The 6,210-nt window shown below is 39.8% G+C and overlaps 1 pseudogene; it reads right to left on the bottom strand.

The window, feature by feature from the left end:
- Positions 1-317: 317 nt before the first annotated feature.
- LOC125207218 (AAA-ATPase At2g46620 pseudogene) lies at positions 318-1,908 on the bottom strand (annotated as a pseudogene).
- Between the last annotated feature and the right edge of the window lie 4,302 nt (positions 1,909-6,210).

The raw sequence follows: 6,210 nt of genomic DNA, 5'->3' as shown, positions 1-6,210 counted from the left end.
TAATGGTATTGAACAGCCATTTACTTACTCGTGCATTTATCGCTTGAGACAACTTGCATGTAACCTGAATAAACATTCATTTTCTGTCTAATTTATAATGCCAACGTTTGCGACGGCAGTTGCCTAAACTCAAAATCATTATTACTATAAGAATGAGACAGCTCAAGAACTTCACACACACACACAATCATTGCCATTCACCAATAATCACTCACCTAATGTATAGGACCTTTCTATCTGTGTTTTATAAATCTAACCTCAAACCATTAATGCTATTAAGTGTAACTTATATACTCATTCACATAGGAGAAAAAAAATTGAAATCCATACTCACTATTTATTCATGAATGGTTTGCATTAACAATGTACAACCTAACAAATGCAGACGAATTAAAAACTAAAACTAAAATCTATTGGAAAGTAGTAATCAGTTGTCATCTATCAACAATTTCATGGTCAGGTTCAAACGATGCGGACTTCTTGGCGCTCTTCGACCTCAACATTGAGTACACCTTGCGGAGCTCCTTGGGCAACGACTCCGCCGTTGGAGATGTGGTGGCGCTGCCAGACACCACCTTCATAGCGCTCAACTCTAAAGCCGATATCACCTTCTTCAGAGCCCGGCTCGGGGAGCTCCGGTTCACCAGCATCAACTCGCTGATCTCCGCGGGACTCATGGTTCTGCCGCTCTGGATGATTTCTTCGACTTGCGGGAACAATTTGTGCTCCTTCACGCCTAGGTAATTGGTGGCTAGAGTTTTGAATGAATTGAAATCGCACAATGGGAAGTAAATGTGGACGTCGATTCTTCCCGGGCGGAGCAGGGCTGAATCCACCACGCCTTCTTTGGATCTCATGGTGAAGATCATGATCCTCTCGTCCTGGAAATTCGGCAATCCGTCCATGAAATTGAGCAGAGCCGATGTCGAAACCCTCGCCGGATTCTCCGAGACGTGGCGGTCCAGATCCTCGACGACGACGACGGATTTCGATGAGCTCTGCGTTAACAGGGAGATGAGATCTGCGTCGTCGGTGACCTGCCAGAGATTGACGCTGTAGATGTCGTAATTGAGGAAATTGGCGACGGCGGCGATGAAGCTGGATTTGCCGGTGCCGGAGGGGCCGTAGAGGAGGTAGCTCCGCTTCCAAACGCGCCCTAATTTGTGGTGGTATTGCTTGGAGCGGGCGAACATCTCCAATTCCAATTGAATCCTGCTCTTCAAATCGTGGCTGATCACTAGGGATTCGAAATCGGCGGGGTGATCGAAGGGGGCGGAATTCCAGCGGCCGCTGCCGTTGACGTGAATCCTCATCTCGCGGCCGCGATCATCGGAGACGGCGTGGATGTGTTGGAGGTAGGGCTTGAGAATCCGGCGCTTGTCCTTCCTCTTGATCCGAAGCACAAAGCTCCGCGCGACGACGTTGGTCCTCTCGTCTCTGTCGACGCGGTTGAGCCAGGAAAGGCGGGCGCCGAGGAAGGTGTCGGGGATGACCTGATCCTCGCCGGGGGATAAAACGATGTCGTTTGGGGCGTGGCCGGAGAGGAGGTTGATGTAGTCGGAGTCGTGGAGGGAGGGGAGCGAGTCGATGTAGAGCGCGACTCGGCGGTAGAACGGGTTCTCTTTCTGAGTCGAATCGTCGAGCTGGGGCACCTTCACGTGGTGGTGAACGTCCGCCCATTGGAGAAATAATCGGAACAAAAATATGAGAAATATGATGGAGGAAGATGCCGCCAAAAATAGGCTTGGATTTAGGAGGAGCATCAGCATGTTGGGAGAAACCAACTAGATTTTTGGGTCACATATCGTGGCGGAGGATGAGATTGGTACTAAAAAGAATTTATTAGTAGCAATGGTTGTTTGTAGCCGGCAACTAAATATATATGGGGATTGCACAAATACAATTATTCCCACCGTGTTCAAAGATTATAGAACAAACAAACTTGATATCTTCGTATTTGTGCTACAAAAACAATAACATACCCAAATCAGTCCCGCGGATTTGCAAAATACTCCCTCCATCCCCGATTAAGAGTCACACTTTTGACCAAACACAAATTTTAAGAAATGTAAAGAAAATGTGGTTGAAAAAATTAGTGGAATGTGTGACCCATTTTTTTATATTGATTTTGTAATAAAATGTGAGTGAATTGAGTTAGTGGAATGTGAGACCTACTTACTATTTATGGTAAAAATGAAGTGTGACTCTTAATTGGGGACAGACCGAAATGAAAAAGTGTGACTCTTAATCGGGGACGAAGAGAGCATGTAATTATGGATTAATGATTAATGTATCTTGTCCTTAATTAAATTTTGGTTTTGTATTTCTTCAATGGAATGTGATTTTGGCGAATGGTGAGATACATTCAAAATAGGAAAGTGATCGAACGCAAATTAAATGCGGCTACATTGATATAAACCCTACACTTTCGCGCGCTGGATGTGGTTTGATTGCTATGACTGGGTGTTAGTATGCCTTAAATCTGTATAGGATTAGGTTTCCTAATTGAGATAGTATTATGTTTCCTAGGCTCAGTCTGTCATATGTGTGCCTATGGGAGTAGAGCACATAATTCTGTGATCTGAAATCCAATCAGATCCAATCTGTAGCCATAATCCGAAATCTGAATAAAATCTGTTCTCCGTTTCCTGCCCATGGACGTAGCCAACAACGTTGGCAAACCACGTAAATCCGTGTCTTCTTTACATTTCTGTTTGTCTCGATTACACAATTGCTCTATTCTGTCACAACAAACTGGTATCAGAGCCTGATTTTCGAACCTAGGGTCTCTGACTTCCGCATCTGTTAGGGTTTCTGTGTTAATTGATCAAGATGTTTGCTCTGAACGTGAAGGTCGATAAATTCACTGGGAGAAATAGTTTCGGTTTATGGAAAATCTGAGGCAAGGAAGGAGAAGTCTGGTTTCTAGCATTGTAATGATGCATTTGCAAGGGAGAATTCAAGTCAAGGTGGAGATTTGTTAGTATGCCTTGAATCTGTATAGATTATGTTTCCTAATTGAGATAGGATTATGTTTCCGAATTGGGATATGATTGTCATTCTAGGCCCAGTCTATCATGTGTGCCTATTTATACGGGAGTAGAGGACATAATTCTGTAATCTGAAATCCAATCAGATCCAATCTGTAGCCATAATCTAAAAACACTCTGAATAAAATTTGTTCTCCGTTTCCTGCCCATGGACGTAGCCAACAACGTTGGTGAACCACGTAAATCTGTGTCTTCTTTATGTTTCTGTTTACCTCGATTATACAATAGCTCTATTCTGTCACAACACTAGGGGTGGCAAAATAGGTAGCGAATAATGGGTACATGGGCGAATCTATCTTATGGGATGGTAAATGTTGTTGGGGATTGGTGCCCCTTGCACAACGGAAGTCACACATAAACAAATAAATCATGCATTTAGATCTATTTGACTAATTATGGGATCAATTAACCACATGTTAAACAATCAATTGCATTCACGAAGGCACGTACATTCATGCTTAAGGAAATTAAACCCTAATTCATGAATTCTACGGTTTAGAATTACCGATCTGATTCTCTAAAGAATCGTCGATTGCTTGCGCCTTCTTCACGTGATGTTCTTTGTACTCAACCACGAATCTTCTAATCTATATCCCGAACTCAGATTATGACCTTTGGGTGGGCAAAGCTTGTCAGAATCGAAAAGGGCTTGAATAAAAAGAAGACAGAATATCAGTTTTTGAGAAAACTGATTTTTCGTCCACTCCCAGAGGGGAGCACGAAAAATAATGAATAAAAATCAGTTAATCTCCTTTCTAATCTCCTTTTATATAGAGTTATTATGGGCTAGATTAGCGATCCATGGAGGTTGGACTTGGGTCAAACCTGTTAGACTTTTACTAATTAAATTGAGCCTCAATTTAATACAAGTTCAACATAATATTATAATCAGCCACTACAGTAAAATAATATTGTCTGCCCGTCCAATCCCAAATTACGAGTAATCCGGGCTTTACCTCTTTAATTTATTATTTCCCGTGTTTAAGATATAAATATCCATTAATTAATTTTAGTCTGCTATTTGACTTTATTAATTAATATCTTTTTCCAAGAGTTGTCTAGTTCAAAATCTTTATTTATTATTCTGGAATAAATTCCAACCGGCCAGGTGTCTGAATAATAAAACCTTTTTCAAACACCTCTTGAGGATATTATCAAACTAGACTCACATAGCACACAATTCATTGCAATAACAATACTAGCACCTCTAGGCATTGATCACCACTACCCAAGATATCAGGATTCTTGGATTGCGAAAAATCCGCACCATTTGATAAATCAAAGTAGTGCACAATCAATATCGTATGCTCAATGTTATGTCAACAATGATTAAGAAATAACAATCACCGAGACCTCATCTTTCAGTAAATAGCAAGAAAGACTTATCTCAACTGTTAGATCCTTCAGTGCTATACCACACCAGTGTCGTTTATTCCCTAAGGTAAGGAAACATGCGGACTAACACTGCAACCTTTCACGATAGGTAGCCAAAGCCTAACTAGGTTGTGAAATTCTATTTCTCTTCTACAAAGAACCGACTGCGTCACCTTCTGTGAACATCGTTCACGACCAATCTACTATGCTAAAGAATTAGACTTGTTTGCTTCTTATAAATTTAAATGTTTGAGAAACATCTTATAAATGCACAAACAAACACCAATGCGATAAAAATACTTCTTCTCGCTCTGGGTTAAAAGTGGATTATAGAATATATTGTATACAAGCAATTCTATCCGTGCAACATGCTCGAAATATGCTTTTCAGTATACTAATCCTAACAAATGCCCCTCCTCATATTTTTCTACACACATATGTTATAATCCCTCCGTCCCACATAATTTGTCTCATTTTTTCTATTTCGGTCCGTCCCACATAATTCGTCTCATTTTTCTATTTCGGTTCGTCTCACATAATTTGTCCATTTCACTTTTACGATATTTGGTAGTGGACCACATATTCCACTAACTCATTCCTACTCACATTTTATTGTAAAACTAATATATAAATATAGGACCCACATTCCACTAACTTTTTCAACTCACTTTTCATTACATTTCTTAAAACCCGTGCCCGGTCAAAGTGGGACGAATTATGTGGGATGGAGGGAGTACAAAATAAATTTTTTTTATTGCAATCTCTCACTATATGCCCCTCCTCAAATTCTTAACATTTCTTCATAGATAAATTTGCCCCTTTCCTTATAAATTCCTGGTTCCGCCCCTGAATGGGCAATTCTCATTGCGACCCGTTACCCACCGGGTATCGGGTACCCGCTACCCGACGATAACGGAAAATAGGGGGGGATTGGGTAGTTTGTTTTAGAGTTTTGCGGGTAGCGGGTATACCCGTTAATCCCGATAATACCCGTTATCATTAGTATTAGCCATATACCATCTTTTAATACTCCCTCAGTTCCATATTAAAAGAGGCGTTTCAAATAGTTAAAGTGGAGAAAACATAGTAAATAGTTAAATAATAATAGCCATATATGCACTCATTTTGAAAAATTATAAATAAATAGTTAAAATGGAGAAAAAGTTAAGTAAGAGAGATAATAATGCACAGAAGAGTATTTATATTAGTATTACTTTTTCATAATGAGTGAAGAAAATGAAACGCCTCTATTAAGGTGGAACAATGAGAGTACTTTATACTATAATCTAAGAGTTCTTTTGAAACATTTTTAAATTCCAATGAACATACAATTGAAAACTCACCGGAACTAGCTATAGTAGAGTGTTCTCTCACTTTTATTTTCAATCTATTCAAAGCTTACCATTGATATTAATTAAGTAGATTAGGGAACATTGACGACTATTATGGTTTTCAAATTTTTTATCATGATTTCAGGTCGGGTACGGGTACCCACATTGTCGGGTACGAGATACTAGACACGGGTATCGGGTAATCCCGATATATCGCGGGGCGGGTATTGGGACAACAAATTTGGTTGAAATCGGGTGTACCTGCGAGTAACCCGTTTCGCCACCCATAGCTATGACTTATTATCATATGATTATTTATTTAGGATAAATTATAAATTTATTTTAGTTGAATGTAATTATAACTTATTATCATATGATTATCCATCTAGGATGAAGTTGTGAGATTATTAAGTTGGAGAAGTGACTATAACTCATTATCATATGATTATTCATTT

This window comes from Salvia hispanica, chromosome 6 (assembly GCF_029641045.1).
Source record: "Salvia hispanica isolate PSC_SH4W2 chromosome 6, Shi_PSC_v1, whole genome shotgun sequence".
NCBI classification, from domain to species: domain Eukaryota; kingdom Viridiplantae; phylum Streptophyta; class Magnoliopsida; order Lamiales; family Lamiaceae; genus Salvia; species Salvia hispanica.
The sequence above is the reverse complement of the archived record's forward strand: the minus strand, read 5'-3'. Positions and strand labels throughout refer to the sequence as shown.